Source organism: Hordeum vulgare, chromosome 4H (assembly GCF_904849725.1).
Source record: "Hordeum vulgare subsp. vulgare chromosome 4H, MorexV3_pseudomolecules_assembly, whole genome shotgun sequence".
In the NCBI taxonomy this organism is placed as follows: Eukaryota; Viridiplantae; Streptophyta; class Magnoliopsida; order Poales; family Poaceae; genus Hordeum; species Hordeum vulgare.
Window position 1 is genome coordinate 551,647,776 of NC_058521.1, and position 18,178 is coordinate 551,665,953.

General features: G+C 44.4%; 1 pseudogene; it reads right to left on the reverse strand.

Annotated features, from left to right (window-relative positions):
- Positions 1–2,162: 2,162 nt before the first annotated feature.
- LOC123450742 lies at positions 2,163–15,122 on the reverse strand (annotated as a pseudogene).
- Positions 15,123–18,178: the final 3,056 nt, after the last annotated feature.

Sequence of the window (18,178 nt, forward strand, 5' to 3'; positions counted from 1 at the left end):
ACAAGGCCTAAGAGTGGATCATAATATACATGGCAAAGTATTGTTGCAGGAATTCGGACATTTAGAAAATGCCACATTTGGCGAGTGGTAACGTGATCCCAATTGACATATGCCATGATCCCTGGATCGCTTCTGGTCAAATTAATTACACCACATAAGGGTATTATGTTATGCAAGGTTGAGGATCTCATTAACCACACTGTAAAATGAGATGAGATATTGACTGGGGACGTGTTCTCTCGCTTTGATGTCCAGCTAACCCTTGAGACCCCTATCAACACTGATGTCATAGAAGACTTTGTTGCATGGCAATACATAAAGGTGGGATCATTTTTTGTCAGATCAGCCTACCAAAGGGAATGGGCCGCCAGTTCACGAGGAGACAGATCGATTGAATGGTGAGGTAGTTCTTTCTTGCTAGTACAAGTTTTACATGGAACATTCTGCTTAGTTTCTAGCAAAACACAAACACTATTCTGATTATAATTTTTATTATCTATGTTGTTCTTTATACTATCTTTATTGAAAATGAATAGATTGAAAGAAACAATCATGATTGAAAATGAATAGATTGAAAGAAACAAGTGTTCCTCCAATGCATGTGTAGATAGATAATCACACCTAGGAGTTGAGTGCTTGGTCTAAAGGATTCGTGCCGCACCACCGACGGGTTCCAAGAGATCCGGTACTCCAGTGCATTACATCAACTTGCAAATTGCTTAAGCTTGCTAAACTTCTCAAAAATGATTAATGTCCCTGCTCCAGACCAGCATCATGTATTGTTGCTCTGAAGTGATTTTTTTATCCTTATGTTATTGAGCATTAGATTTTCTGTGTTGATTCTACCTCACTCGACAAAGTTCATATAGTAGAACTTAAACCATCAGTTGACGGAAACATGACTGCTTGAGGACCTAAGCTAGATGACATATTTTACTTGACAGTTTTTCATTATTGACATGTATGTTGGATCTCATAAGTGAGGTAGAATCAAGGGTACTATATGATACTCCTGCGAACAGCCCGGTATAGTATAATGGCCACAAAGAGGACTAAAAGAATTACAAACCCTACAATTCCCATCCAAGCAAGACACTAGCTATTTTAAGGCTCCTTGCCAAAACGTCGACATAGTCCAACTGTACAAGGGAGTTTCCCCATAGCTATCTTGAACAAAAATAAAAAGGTTATGCTCACACGCAGCGGCAGGGCCAGAAATAGTCAACTACACCTAAGTAATTACATCAGAGAAGAGTGCATCAGAACCTCGTGCATCAGAACCTCTTCCTCCCCCTCCCCCCACCCTCACAGTGGCCATGGGGATACAATAGATTGAAAAGAAAGCATGGGGACAGCCATAGGCAAAAATTCCAACCTCATCTAGCACAAATCATAACTGGGTAAGACCAAAGATCCGATTCCTGGATACAAGAGAGAGCGTATGTTAGTGGCCTTGGTACTTTTCTTCATGTTACAACCAAACATCAACATTTAGCCAGGTATTTTTTCTTCATCGGCAAGATAACAAAACGTCAACATATTAGCAAGGAACCGGGCCTTGAAATGAACTATAGAAAGTGTAAGAAAATCAATGCAAGCATGGGAATTTCGTCTAGAACCAAGTTAATAGAGGATTCGCTAGTAGATAAAGAAATCAAATGACGCACGGAGGATAAACGGAAGTTATGTTTTCAGAATAGCACAAAATATATGAATATAGTAGTAGTAATTAATAGCCTTCAGACCTAACTATACATACACATACTGCGAGCAAAATAGAGGGTAGCAATCAACACACCGAGATATTCAAGCTTAGCTTGGTGAGTCCTAGGCAAGTGAGCATGCGAGCATAACGAGAGTGATCGCTTATTTTGGGAGTTGAGCACAAGACACTCCATATTTTCATATATGGCTCATCATTTTTTTCAATGGCCTACACACCAAGTCCACCTTTACTAAATTTCCATATGAAACAACACTGTATTTTCTTATGCTAAGCTCTAAGCTGATTTGAGTTTTGCTCAAGCCTAGCAGTAAGAAAGTAGGTCAACTTAGGCTCGTTTGAGCTTCGGTCGAGCCTATCCACGTTTTTTAGTCTGTGACGATGTCTTGTGACAAAAAACAAAATATATATGAACTGAAGTTGGAGTTGATCACCTCTAAGCAAGCGTAACCAGCAGCGATGCCAATACATGCATGCATCAATGTGGATCACATGAAAACTCATTCACTCAATACTATGTCCTGACAAAGCTGAGCTCATACACTTGACGTCAATAGCGTACCACGAAAGCATCCTCAGCGTTTCCAGCCATTGGCTCAATTTCATCTGAAATATTATAGGATAGCAAAGTTAACAATGTCATGTTTTCAGAAATGTTTAAGTCATCATATTTTTTACTTCACCTGCTATATCATGATCCTCAAATAATTCAGAATCTTTAACCCACAGAACATCTCCAGGGAAAATGCACTTGTCAGCAAGAGTTACGAAATCATCTTCGATCTCAAGAGGGCCTTCATGAAGCTTCTGATTCTCCTTCACAATCTAAATATGACAACAATAATTGGACTGAATCAGACAACCGCAATGAAAATCAAACAAGCAAGATTTCTCCACCCAGACATAAAAGTAAAAGTAACCTGTGTAGGTGTGCCCCTCTTTTAAACCAAATGGAGAGAAAGGGGACGTTAGAACATATCTGCGATACGTCTCCGTCGTATCTAATTTTCCGAACTCTTTTGCCCTTGTTTTAGACTCTAATTTGCATGATTTGAATGGAACTAACCCGGACTAACGTTGTTTTCAGCAGAATTGCCATGGTGTTGTTTTTGTGCAGAAATAAAAGTTCTCGGAATGTCCTGAAAATTTACGGAGAATTTTTCTGGAATAAAAGAAAAATACCTGCGCAAAGATCCACAGGAGGGGGCATGCCAGTGGGCCACAAGCCCCTGGGCCGTGGCCACCCCCCTAGGCCGCGCCGTGAGGGCTTGTGGGGCCCACGTGGCACCACTACCCCCAAACTCAGCTCTGTATCTTCCGTCTCGCCCGGAAAAAAATCAGAGAGAAGGTTTCATCGCGTTTTATGATACGGAGGCGCCGCCACCTACTGTTCTTCATCTGGAGGGCAGATCTGGAGTCCGTTTCGGGCTCCGAAGAGGGGAAATCATCACCATCGTCATCATCAACCTTCCTCCATCGCTAATTCCATGATGATCTTCACCGTTCATGAGTAATCTCATCGTAGGCTTGCTGGACGGTGATGAGTTGGATGAGATATATCATGTAATCGAGTTAGTTTTTGACGGGGATTGATCCTTAGTATCCACTATGTTCTAGATTGATGTTGCTACTACTTGGCTATGCTTAATGCTTGTCACTACGGCCCGAGTGCCATGATTTCAGATCTGAACCTATTATGTTGTCGCCAATATATGTGTGTTTTAGATCCTATCTTGCAAGTTGTAGTCACCTACTATGTGTTATGACCCAGCAACCCCGGAGTGACAATAGCTGGAACCACTCCCGAAGATGACCATAGTATTAGGAGTTCATGTATTCACCGCGTGTTAATGCGTTGGTCCAGTTCTTTATTAAAAGGAGAACCTTAATATCCCGTAGTTTCTATTAGGACCCCGCTGCCACAGGAGGGATGGACAATAGATGTCATGCAAGTTATTTTCCCTAAGCACGTATGACTACATTAGATTGACAAACGGGAGCTAGTTACATATCTCTCCGTGTTATAGCTGTTACATGATGATCACATCTGTCATACTCATCCATCACCGATCCACTGTCTATGAGTCTTTTACTACTGGTCCTTGCTACGTTACTTTGTCTAGGCTTGTCCCTTGCTACAAAAGGGATTGGGCCACTTTGCTACTACTGTTGCTACTGTTGTTACTCTGCTGCATCTGCTACTGCTGTTCCTTGCTACTTCGCTGTTACTTGTTGCAAGATCTTTTCTGACACTGTTGTCGGGGAAGAATAGTTACTCGCCCACGTGCAACCTACTAGTGCCATTGATACAACAGTTAGGAATAGTCTGTCGTCAACAGATCGTTTCTGGCACCGTTGCTATCATACTACTTTGCTACTGATACTTTGCTTGCAGACACTAATCTTTCAGGTGCGGTTGAATCTGACAAACTCAGCTGCTAATACTTGAGAGTATTCTTTCGCTTCCCCTTTGGTGAACCAAAAAATTTGGGTTGAATACTCTACCCTCGAAAACTATTGCGATCCCCTATACTTGTGGGTTATCAAGACCTTTTTCTGGCGCCTTTGCCGGGGAAGCATCGCTATATTCTATGAGTCACTTGGGATTTTTGTCTGCTGATCACTATGAGGAATCCGAAAGATCCAAGAACTAAACACTTGCCTTCCACTACGAGGAGAGGTAAGGAATTGCCATCTAGCTCTGCACTTGATTCACCTTTAGTTTTGAGTAAGTTTGCGACTTCGCCTCCTGCTAGAAATCTTGATATTTCGCGTGTGGTTGATGATGCTACTTCTGCTGCCCATGATGCTTATGATGCTATGCTTGATACTATGCCTGATGATGATATGCTTGATACTCTGTCTGATGATGCTATGGTTGATACTATGCCTGATACTGCTTTGCCACTAGGTGCCCTTGATGCACAAATTGCTAGAGTTGCTGCTAGACATGATGATACTTCTGAAACTGCTGATACTATTGAAGTAGAACCTGCTACTATGCCTGAATTGCCTGTTATGGCTGATACGCGCTATGTTATGGAGGGAGAGATAGCTGACGATTTTCTTGCGTGTATGGATAGCTATGATGTTGAGAAACTTCTGCGCAAGTGGAAAGAAAAATCTCTGAACGCTAGGATGAAATACGACCTGAAGTTTGCCACTTTGCTTATCTTTGTGACCGATAAGGATTATGAATTCTCTGTCGACCCTGAGTTAATCACTCTAGTCGAATCTGATCCTTTTCACCGTTATGAGTCTGAAACGGTTGTAGACCATCTTACCAAACTGCATGATATAGCCACCCTATTCACTAGTGAGGAAAAGATCCGCCACTACTACATGCTCAAGTTGTTTCCTTTCTCGCTAAAGGATGATGCTAAGACTTGGTTCACTTCTCTTGCTCCTGGTTGTGTGCGTAGCCCCCAGGATATGGTCTATTACTTCTCTGAAAAATATTTCCCTGCCCATAAGAAGCAAGCTGCCTTGCAGGAAATATACAACTTTGCTCAAGCTGAAGAAGAGAGTCTCCCACAAGCTTGAGGGAGGCTTATCCGGCTACTGAATGCTTTGCCTGATCACCCTCTTGAGAAGAACGAAATACTTGATATCTTCTATGATGGACTTACCGATGCTTCCAAAGACCACCTAGATAGTTGTGCCGGTAGTGTTTTTAGGGAAAGAACTGTAGAACAAGCTGAGATTCTACTGAATAACATCTTGTGCAATGAGAATGCTTGGACTATTCCCGAACCACCTCCTAAGCCAACTCCGAAGAAAAGAGGTATTATATTCCTCAGTCCTGAAGATATGCAAGAAGCCAAGAAATCTATGCGAGAGAAAGGCATTAAATCTGAAGATGTCAAAAACCTACCACCTATCAAAGAGATCCATGGTCTCGATAACCCGATACAGGTAGTACAAGTAAATTCTCTGCGTAGGTTTGATGAGTGTGATATTCCTTTTGCTAAACTTGCTAGCTTATGCATGGATGAATTAGATAACTTCGTTGCCAAACAACAGAGTTTCAATGATTATGTTAGCAGACAATTGGAAAAGAATGCTCGTATGCTTAGTCATTTAAGTGCTTGTGTGGGTAGAAACATCAACGATCTTAAGCTTCTGAGTAAACATGCTTCTATGGTTACTACTCAGGTAGAACAAGTACTTAAAGCTCAGAATGACTTGCTCAATGAGTTGAATGACAATTCCATCAGAGTCATCACTAGAGGTGGTAGAATGACCCAGGAACCTCTGTATCCTGAGGGTCATTCGAAGAGAATTGAACAAGATTCTCAAGGAGTTAGCACTGATACACCTAGTCATCCTAGAAAGAAGAAGAAAGATGATAGAAACCTGCACGCTAGCAACCCTGTTGCTGCTACACCTGAGAGTCCAAACGATGCCTCTGCCTCTGATGCTGAAACACAATCTGGTGATGAACATGAGCCTAATGATAATATCAATAGTGATGTTCATGATGATGCTCAACCTAGCAATGAAAAGGATGTGGAGATTGAACCTGATCTTGATAACCCACAGCCTAAGAATAGAAGATACGATAAGAATGACTTCGCTGCTAGGAAGCACGGTAAAGAAAGGGAACCATGGGTTCAGAAACCTATGCCCTTTCCTCCCAAACCATCCAAGAAAAAGGATGATGAGGATTTTGAGCGCTTCGTTGAAATGATCAGACCTGTCTTTCTACAACTGCGTTTGACGGATATGCTCAAGATGTCTCCGTATGCTAAGTACATGAAAGATATTGTGACTAATAAGAGGAGGATACCTGATCTTGAGATCTCCGCCATGCTTGCCAATTACACTTTCAAGGGTGGAACTCCTAAGAAACTAGGTGATCCCGGTGTGCCCACTATACCTTGCTCCATTAAAGGCAACTACGTTAGAACTACTTTATGCGACCTTGGAGCCGGTGTTAGTGTTATGCCTCTCTCTCTTTATCATAGACTTGAACTGGATAAGTTGACACCAACTGAAATCTCTCGGCAAATGGCCGACAAATCAACTGCTTTCCCAATCGGCATTTGCGAGGATGTGCTTATTGTGGTTGCTAATGTCACTATCTTAACATACTATGTTATCTTGGATATTCCTGAGGACGATGCCATGGTTGTGATCCTCGGAAGACCCTTTTTAAACACCGCAGGGGCTGTTATAGATTGCAACAAAGGCAATGTCACTTTCCGTGTCAACGGTAATGAACATACGATGCACTTTCCGAAGAAACAATATCGAGTACATTGCATCAATGCTATCGAAAAAACTTCATCGATTCTTATTGGGAGCTTTGAATGCCCTATTCCTTGTGTCAAGATGAGGTATGATTTGCTTGTTGGGGAGATACACATCCCCATTGAGGTGACCTAGTGACTATTTGAAAATTCTTCGTCTTCTTTTGTGATTCGAGAAGTTTTGTCGAGGGGGTTTGATCAACCCCATTGACGGATTTCTTTCGATGACCATGAGATAGATGAATCGAGGAGTCACAAACCTCTGTTCCAAGCTTTCACCTTAGGTTGTTTAGAAGAAAAATTATAGATTTAGTTTAGTTTTCCCTGTTTCTGTTTTAGCGTCCGGTAGAAAAGTACCCAGAAAATAAAAGTTCTCTGAACGTCGTGAAAATCAAGTATGATTTTTTCTGGAATTTTTGAAAAATTCTGAGACAAAGAGTTTGTCTGGGGGCCACACCTGTGGGCCACAAGCCCTAGCGGCGCGGGCACCTCTTGGCCGCGCCACCCAGGCTTGTGGGGCCCATAGGCATCCCCTCCACTCATTGTTGCTCTCATATGGTTCTCCTACCTCCAGAAAAAATGTTTCGCAGCTTAAACCCGTGTTCTTGCTCCACTTGCTGGGATTTTCGATCTCTTTGCTCAAATCACCATTCTCCGAACTGTTTTGGGGAAATTACTCCTTGGTAAGTGACTCCTCCATTGGTCCAATTAATTTTTCCTCTAGTGCCTTATACTCCGCGTATTTTTGTTGCCTTGGTGACCATGTTCTTGAGCTTTGCATGCTAATTCTAGCTGGTCCCAAGTAGTTTTGATGCGTAATATGGCCTCTAGGCACTTGTGGGAGTAGTTGCTACGAGTTTTGTTGTGCCTTGTTCACTTTTCCTTAGAATCACTAAAAATTTCAGAAAATTTTCAGAGATAGAAAAGGGAAAAGATGAGGAGGTTCTTAAGAGGCTCGTCAAGCCGTGACCCCAAGGATGATGGGAGTGAGAAGCCCAAGTATTTGGTCCCTCGAGTCGCAGAAGTTCGAGCGTGCGAATGGCCAAGCGACGTGTTCTTACGCGCCACTAAAATTTATGAGGACTTTTATCACTTAGTGGAAAATGCAGGCCTTACCGCCTTCGTTGAAGATAAGTGTTCGCAATACCTCCTCCTCACTAATATTTTCGTACAAAGCTTTAACTTCTATCCGAGGAAGAATCCTCCTATGGTTGAGTTTAAACTTTATGATATCCCCCAGCGCATGTCACTCTAGGATTTTTGCAATGTTTGCAAATTGCCTTGCGTTGGGGATATTCATGAACCTCGTCCATGGGACTTGGAAGCTTTCATCGGTACAATTGCTGTAGGAGAGGAGAGAGGAGTGTCTTGTGCTAGAGCTGCTAGCATTTATTTTCCCGTGCTTCGGTACTTCTCATTATTTGTGGGAAAATGTTTGATTGGCCATGGGAAAGCTAGGTCCCTTAGTTCCCTAGATCTTGCGCCTTGCGCGAAGCCCTTTATAACGATAAAACTTATAGCTTGGGCGCTATAGTAGCTCAACGGTTGAACATGAACCGTTCTAAAGGTGTTGTCTGTGGAGGTATCTATGCTACCAATCTTGCTAGAAAATTTGAGATACCTATTAGACTAGACGAGGAATAAGAGGTTCTTCTTCCCGAGAGATATCTAGATTATGACAGCATGGTTCACCATGACTTTCTTGATAGAGATATAAGTAGAAGGATGATTTATAACCTGGTATTTAGTCAGGGTACTCGTGAGACTATTACTTTGCCTGCTCCTTCTTTGTTCAATCTTCATGCAGGTAGGTACACTATTATGCCCTCGGACATCTACACATATTGGGGCTTAGCCCAACCATAGGTGCCCGTGCCCGAGCCACCAGTCGAGTACCAGACGCCGGTTTATCAGTGGGAGCCAGAGGAGCTCACACAGCAGTGGCATCCTCAGTCCACTCCGGAGTACCCCGGAGCTGGTTATTTCCCTCCTTGGGAGTAGACCAACTTAGGCCAAAAGCCTAAGCTTGGGGGAGTACGTGTTCTCAGTGACTTTATATTCTTGCTTATGCTTTCACTTTGTTAGCCGGTGTTCACACTTTGCCACTGTATCATCCATGCTAGTTTATTTTCTTTTTCTCGTTTTCTTTTCGTGTGTCTGTCTAATTTGAGAAAACCCAAAAGTATTTTCTTTTTCTTCTTTTGCTTGTTGGGTGCTATCCCGTGTAGATAGTTTTCTTTTTCTTTGGGTCAACGTAGAAGATATTGGTTACAATGTTTAGTGGCTCTTGCATACATACCTGTTTAGCTTTCAAAGAGCCATATTACTTTTTCTTCTCCTTTGTGTTTGCCTGCAGATTCCATCTTTAGTCCAATGCACGAGAACGCTCATTATTGTTCACATCATTCGGTCGTGCAAGTGAAAGGCAATAATGACGATATATGATGAAGTGACTGAGCCTAGAAAAGCTGGTATGAACTCGATCTATTTTGTTTTTGTAAATATGACTAGCTCATCATGCCTGATTCAGCTTTGTCATGAGAGAAACATGTTTGCAATGACAACTTAGAGATCATAGTTGCTTATGCCATGCTTACTTAGCTAGGAGCTTATAATGGTTTGTCTTGTTTGCCAACATGAATGTTGAGATGACTATGATGTAGTATGATAGGATGGTATCCTCCTTTGAATGATTCAAGTGGCTTGAGTTGGCGCATGTTCACGCATGTAGTTGAAACAAAATCAACATAGCCTCTATGATATTCATGTTCATGGTGATTTATGTCCTACTCATGCTTGCACTCAGTGTTAGTTAATCTCAATGCATTTTGATGACTGTTGTCGCTCTCTAGTTGGTCGCTTCCCAGTCTTTTGCTAGCCATGACTTGTACTAAGCGGGAATACTGCTTGTGCATCCACTCCTATAAACCCAAAGTTGTGCCATATGAGTCCATCATACCTACCTATGTGCGGTATCTACCTGTCGTTCCAAGTAAATTTGCATGTGCCACTCTCTAAACCTTCAAGAAATAATATGTTTTGCATGCTCAAACCGCTCATGTGGTGACAGGGGGCTATTGGTATCTTCCATGCTAGGCGTGTTATCCTTGATATGTGTTTATTCACTATCATTCACGAGAAAGGGGCCAGTAATTGGAATTCCCAGTTCCATGCTCAAATCGAAAAGATAATTGCAAACAAAACTCCCCCATGATTGATGTTGGTATGCACGGTACCCACGATTCGGCTAGCCGTGGAGTGTGATTGATTGGTGGTGGGGGAGTCAAAACTTTACTTTTCTGTTTGGGAACCGCCTATAGCATGTGTAACGTGGAAGATGTTGAGAACTCTTAGTCATTGCGTTGACAATGAAAGCATGCCACCCAAAATTATTATCTCTGTTTTCAAAGCTTGAGCTCTGGCACCTCTGCAAATCAATTCTTCCCTCTACGAAGGGACTATCTATTTATGTTCCTATTGAGTCATCCTGCTCTTTTTGGGGAACGTTGCATGGGAAACAAAAAAATTCCTACGCACACGCAATACCTATCATGGTGATGTCCATCTACAAGAGGGGATTTCCGATCTACGTACCCTTGTAGATCGCACAGCATGAAGCGTTAAGAAACGCGGTTGATGTAGTGGAACGTCCTCACGTCCCTCGATCCGCCCTGTGAATCGTCCCACGAACCGTCCCGCGATCCGTCCCACGATCCGCTCCTATCTAGTGTCGAACGGACGACACCTCCGCGTTGAGCACACGTACAACTCGACGATGATCTCGGACTTCTAGATCCAGCAAGAGAGACGGAGAGGTAGATGAGTTCTTCGGCAGTGTGACGACGCTCCGGAGGTTGGTGGTGATCTATCTCAGCAGGGCTCCGCCCGAGCTCCGCAGAAATACGATCAAGAGGAAAAACCGTGGAGGTATGTGGTCGGGCTGCCGTGGCAAAGTTGTCTCAAATCAGCCCTAATACCTCATTATATATAGGAGGGAGGGGGAGGGCCTTGCCGTGAGGCTCAAGAGATCCCCAACGGGTCGGCTGAAGCAAGGGGAGGAGTCATCCTCCTCCAATCCTAGTCCAAGTAGGATTGGAAGGTGGAGTCCTTCTCCACCTTCCCACTTCCCCTTTTTTTCTTTTTTCTTTGATTCCTGTGCATAGGGCCTCTTGGGCTGTCCCACCAACCCACTAAGGGCTGCTGCGGCACCCCTAAGGCCTATGGGCTTCCCACGGGTGGGCTGGGACCCCTGGTGAAAATTCGAAACCCATTCGTCACTCCCAGTACATTCCCGGTAATGCCGGAAAACTTTCCCGTAATCAAATGATGTCATCCTATATATCAATCTTCGTCTCTGGACCATTCCAGAAACCCTCGTGACGTCCGTGATCTCATCCGGGACTCCGAACAACATTCGGTAACCAACCATATAACTTAAATACGCATAAAACATCGCCGAACCTTAAGTGTGCAGACCCTGCGGGTTCGAGAACTATGCAGACATGACCCGAGGGACTCCTCGGTCAATGTCCAATAGCGGGACCTGGATGCCCATATTGGATCCTACATATTCTACGAAGATCTTATCGATTGAACCTCAGTGCCAAGGATTCATATAATCCCGTATGTCATTTCCTTTGTCCTTCGGTATGTTACTTGCCCGAGATTCGATCGTCAGTATCCGCATACCTATTTCAATCTCGTTTACCAGCAAGTCTCTTTACTCATTCCGTAATACAAGATCCCGTGACTTACACTAAGTCACATTGCTTGCAAGGCTTGTGTGTGATGTTGTATTACCGAGTGGGCCCCAAGATACCTCTCCGTCACACGGAGTTACAAATCCCAGTCTTGATCCATACTAACTCAACAGACATCTTCGGAGATACCTGTAGAGCATCTTTATAGTCACCCAGTTATGTTGTGACGTTTGATACACACAAGGCATTCCTCCGGTGCCAGTGAGTTATATGATCTCATTGTCACAGGAATAAATACTTGACACGCAGAAAACAGTAGCAATAAAATGACACGGTCAACATGCTACGTTCATTAGTTTGGGTCTAGTCCATCACATGATTCACTCAATGATGTGATCTAGTTATCAAGCAACAACACCTTGTACATAGTCAGAATACCTTGACTATCCTTGATCAACTGGTTAGCCAACTAGAGGCTTGCTAGGGACAGTGTTTTGTCTATGTATCCACACATGTATCTAAGTCTTCATTCAACACAATTATAGCATGGATAATAAACGATTATCTTGATAGAGGATTTATAATAAAAACTTATTTATCATTGCCTCTAGGGCATAATTCCAAGAGTCTCCCACTTGCACTAGAGTCAATAATCTAGTCCTCACATCGTCATGCGAATTACATTGTAATAAATCTAACACCCATACAGTTCTGGTGTTGATCATGCTTTGCCCGTGGAAGAGGTTTAGTCAGCGGGTCTTTGTCACGCCCAAGATGCGACCCTATCCTCAATTTGGCACGAGGGCCTCGTCAGGGATAGAAGCGCATCTCGTCGTTTCACAAGAATGGATATCGTCACAAGTACATGTACTGAAAAGAAGAGATATATAAAGAGTTGGCTTACACTCACCACAAGCTACATCAGAGTCACATCAGTACATTACATAATCATCAAGAGTAAGAGCAGGGTCCGACTACGGACGAAAACAAACGAGAAAATGAAACGACGTCCATCCTTGCTATCCCAGGCTGCCGGCCTGGAACCCATCCTAGATCGATGAAGAAGAAGAAGAAGAAGAAGCAACTCCAAATGAACAATCAACGCGCTCGCGTCAAGTAATCTTTACCTGTACCTGCAACTGGTGTTGTAGTAATCTGTGAGGCACAGGGGACTCAGCAATCTCATTTCCAAAGGTATCAAGACTAGCAAAGCTTAATAGGTGAGGCGAGATTAAGTGGTGAGGTTGCAGCAGCGGCTAAGCATATATTTGGTGGCTAAACTTACGAGTACAAGAAATAAGAGGGAGAAGGTCTACGCATAACGGACGTGACTACTGATGATCAAAAGAATGATCCTGAACACCTACCTACGTCAGACATAACCCCACGTGTCCTCGATCGGAGAAGGAACTCACGAAAGAGACAGTCACGGTTACGCACACAGTTGACAAGTTTTAATTAAGTTAACTTCAAGTTATCTAGAACCAGTGTTAAACAAAGCTTCCACGTTGCCACATAACCGCGGGCACGGCTTTCCAAAAAGATTTAACCCTGCAGGGGTGCTCCAACTAGTCCATCACTACTTACCACAAGCCGCATAGAAATCCTCAATCACGAAGCTCGCAATCTCGTCGGATTCCCTAGTGGAAAACCTCAACTATGAGATTACCCAAAGCATCACCGGAATCCCGATGCACAAGATATCTCGTCAAAGGTAAAACTAATCCAGCAAGGCCACCGGACGTGTCGACGATCCCGATAGGAGTCGCGTACCTCGTTCTCAGGACACGACGGATGAGCTAGACGTCGGGATCGCTAAACCTCCGGGTGACCAGAGGGGCGCCGGACATCGCTCAGGTGGGACCAACACTCATGAGGAGCACTGGCCCGGGGGTTGATTAAATTATCCTCGGGGTCCGGAAAATCCCTATGCAATTTTATTAGGTGTTTAGGAAAATGTAGTACCAAAGTTGGGCCTTGCCAGACCAGCTTTAATCTAAAACGAATTATCAAGGGGGTCCCCATAACAACCCCGATCGTGTTAGGAGCGCTCAATTATGGAACATAACACCGGTAACCGAAACTAAGGGGGCAAAGGTGGAACAAAACACCAGGCTAGAAAGGCCGAGCCTTCCACCTTTTACCAAGTATATAGGTGCATTAAATTAAATAGCATTAATATGGTGATATACCAAGGAACCCATGCTTTCACATGGAAGCAATGCACCTGCAACTAGCAACGCTAACAACAGGGTTAAGCAAGCAGTAACATAGCCAATCAATGGTTTGCTAGGTCGAACAGGTTGAAGGTTTCATGGCATTGTTGAGAGGCTGTTATTTAACATGTGGTAGGCAACGAGACATAATCGATAGAAGCGATAATCTAGCATGGCAATGATAGTAATGGTATTTGGGGAAATGATCATCTTGCCTGAGATCCCGCTTGGACGAAGAATGCCTCCGTGAAGCAGACGAACCGACGTAGTCGAACGGGTCCTCACATCCGACACGCTTGCGGAACTCTATCGAGACGAAGCAAACCGGAAACACGAATCAACACACGAATTCACCACACGATGCACAACACAAATGATGCATGAACAACTGAAATACATGCAAGTCACGGCATGACAAATCACACAATCAAACACTACACATTAAGTGAAGTTCAATATGCAACGAGTTGCATATTGACGAAACTCCACGTTAATCATTTAGTTCTATCCCGATTAGTTACACGACAATATTAAATGTTGTTAACGTGGCAAGGGGTGAAGCGGTGATTCTACATGTCATCTTAGTCGGTTAACACATGGAACATAGAACGGAGCTACGTTTCAAGAGACATGCACAACAAGAAGCACTAACTAAAATGATGCATGGATGCTCAATCCCTAACTATGCTCTTACTCGAACCTACAAAGATAATCAAGTGTCACCTCATCACAAAGTGACACTTCTACGGAACTGTTCAGAACGGGAAACTAGTGTCCCCATTTGAATCCTTGGGTTCTCCTACCCCAAAACCATATATAACACTGCTATATATGCGTCCAGAAAAACACCAGAAACAACAAAGGAAGAACTACGCAGGATCAAACTACGCTAACAACAAGAACATGGGCTGATCTTGATGTGCCAGATTTACTTAAATTTACCAGACGCTAACTGACGAAACTGAAAACAAAGACAGAAATAAAATGAGGCTGGAATGGGATTCGATCCCAGGCCCTCTCGGTTTGGAGCACGCCGCGGTAACCAGTTCAGCTAACAGGCTATCTGAGTGTCATCACAGTGGAATGGCTAGGTATTATGAAAGTACCAGAACGGATCTGAGCCGAATAAAAAGGCTTTCGCCATGGACCTGTGCTCCTCACCGGTGACGAACTCGAAGGCGGAGGCGATGCCGTCGGGTGGCGCGGCCGGGAAGAGGGGGATCCACCACATCTGGAGGCAGGGAACCCATTCCCCAAGGGAGGGAGCTCTGATTCGAGGCGCTGGGTTGGGTTGCTGGTCCCTGTCATGGCAAGCAGAGGGAGGTGAGAGAAAGAGGAGAGAGGGAAAAAACAGAGGGAGGAGAGAAGCATAGCAAGGAGAGGGCAACGGGATCCAGCTGCAGCGGGCTTGGCGCGTGCGGCGGGGATGTGCTGGGAGGCCGGTCAACGGCGCGCTCCCGGCGAGCTTCGTTCGTGCTGGCCGCCATGCATGTCGTTCCTGTCACGCAGAAACAGAGAGAGGGAGAGATGAGAAATTAGACAGAGAGAGAGAGGTCGAGCAGAGGGAGATAAGAGAGAAGACACAGGGCATCAACTTGACCTGGTGCTGTTGATCGAGGCGGCTGCACAAGGCGCTCGGGGCACGAGCGAGCTCCATTGGCCGGCGCTCAAGATGAGGGATGCGGTCGGGGCACAAGAGAATTTTGGATCGGGGCAACTCGAGAGAATGGGTGGCGGCGGCGCTGGACACAGGAGGATTTGATGGATGGGACAGGGGTCCTAGGTTCTAGGGTTTCATCTGCTTAAATAGCTAGCGGAATTTCGAGCTTGATCCGGACCCTCTGATTTGATCGGACGATCGAGAATAAATAGGCTGAGGAGTTCAATGGACAAACCGATGACAGTTTGCGGTAAAACAGGGTTGATCCAGATCCAATGGACATGACCGCCGGGTTCGGGTTCCGGGAGGTTTCCGGACTGGGCTGCGCGTAGGGTCGATGCACTGTGCAGAGGGGCTAGGCATAGAAGAGGGGGAAAACGGGCAACCCGGTGACAGAGTTTAAAATACCGAAACGTCCGACAATTGACCGGCTATAGTGCCGCTATATAATAAACGACACGGGTAACAAACGAGCTCCGATCGCGATGATATTTGACGGACGGCCTACCTACACTAAATTAATACCGCACGCCAAGTTCCAGCTCAATCGGAGAAAGTTTTACGCACACTTTAAAACAAGGTTTCGACGATGCCGCGGGCGCGTGCGTGTGCGGTCGGACTCAGAACGGACAACGACGAGAACCGGCAACTACTAACGAATGCAAGGTTTTCAAAAACTGGCAGCAACACGATGCCGATGCAATGCTGATGATGCGCATAATGCGATGATGATGCGACAAATAAAAACAAACACAGGACGAAATCGGAATAGAAGGGGAAACTTCTGGAACGTCGGCATCGGGCTGTCACAGTCTTCCACATTCAGATCCGTGTACACTTTGCAGATATTCACGTCCTCCTCCTCGACGTAGTAGCCGATGAGGTTGAAGCGTCATTTGATGTGTCTGGTCTTCTTGTGAAACAGTGGTTCCTTTGCTAAGGCAATGGCACCCGTGTTATCACAAAACAGGGTATATTGGATTCAGTGCGCTCGGCACCACTCCAAGATCCGTCATGAACTGCTTCATCCAGACACCCTCCTTAGCTGCCTCTGAGGCAACCATGTACTCTGCTTCACATGTAGAATCAGCTACGACGCTTTGCTTGGAACTGCACCAGCTTACCGCACCCCCATTAAGAATAAATATATATCCGGTCTGCGACTTAGAGTCGTCCGGATCTGTGTCAAAGCTTGCATCGACGTAACCTTTTACGGCGAGCTCTTTGTCACCTCCATATACGAGAAACATCTCCTTAGTCCTTTTCAGGTACTTCAGGATATTCTTGACCGTCGTCCAGTGATCCACTCCTGGATTACTCTAGAACCTGCCTGTCATACTTATGGCCAGGCTAATGTCCGGTCTAGTGCACAACATTGCATACATGATAGAACCTACGGCTAAAGCGTAGGGGACGGAACTCATTGTATTTCTATCTTCCTCAGTTGTTGGGCACTGAGTCTTACTCAATTTTATACCTTGTAATACTGGCAAGAACCCTTTCTTGGACTGATCTATTTTGAACTTCTTCAAAACTTTATCAAGGTATGTGCTTTGTGAAAGTCCTATCAGGCGTTTCGATCTATCCCTATAGATCTTAATGCCTAGAATGTAAGCAGCTTCTCCTAGGTCCTTGATAGAGAAACTTTTATTCAAGTAACCTTTTATGCTCTCCAAAAGCTCCACGTTGTTTCCAATCAGAAAAATGTCATCCACATATAATATTAGAAAAGCCACAGAGCTCCCACTCACTTTCTTGTAAATACAAGATTCTCCAACCACTTGTATAAACCCAAATGCTTTGATCACCTCATCAAAGCGTTTATTCCAACTCCGAGATGCTTGCACCAGTACATAAATGGATCGCTGGAGCTTGCACACTTTGTTAGCATTTTTAGGATCGACAAAACCTTCGGGTTGCATCATATGCAACTCTTCCTTAAGGAAACCGTTAAGGAACGCCGTTTTGACATCCATCTGCCAGATTTCATAATCGAAAAATGCAGCTATTGCTAACATGATTCGGACGGACTTAAGCATCGCTATGGGTGAGAATGTCTCATCGTAGTCAATTCCTTGAACTTGTGAAAAACCCTTTGCCACAAGTCGAGCTTTATAAACGGTCACATTACCATCAGCGTCCGTCTTCTTCTTAAAGTTCCATTTGTTCTGAATAGCCTTGCGGCCTTCAGGTAGTACTTCAAAAGTCCACACTTTGTTTTCATACATAGATCCTATCTCAGACTTCATGGCCTCCAGCCATTTGTTGGAATCCGGGCCCACCATTGCTTCTTCATAATTCGCAGGCTCATTGTTGTCCAACAACATAATTGATAAGACGGGATTACCGCACCACTCTGGAGCAGTACGCGATCTCGTCGACCTGCGAGGTCCGATAGGAACTTGATCCGGAGTTTCATGATCATCATCATTAACTTCCTCCTCAACCGGCGTCGCAACGATAGGGGTTTCCCCTTGCCCTGTGCCACCGTCCAGAGGGATGAGAGGTTCGACAACCTCATCAAGTTCTATCTTCCTCCCACTCAATTCTCTCGAGAGAAACTCCTTCTCGAGAAAAGCTCCATTCTTAGCAACAAACACTTTGCCCTCGGATTTGAGATAGAAGGT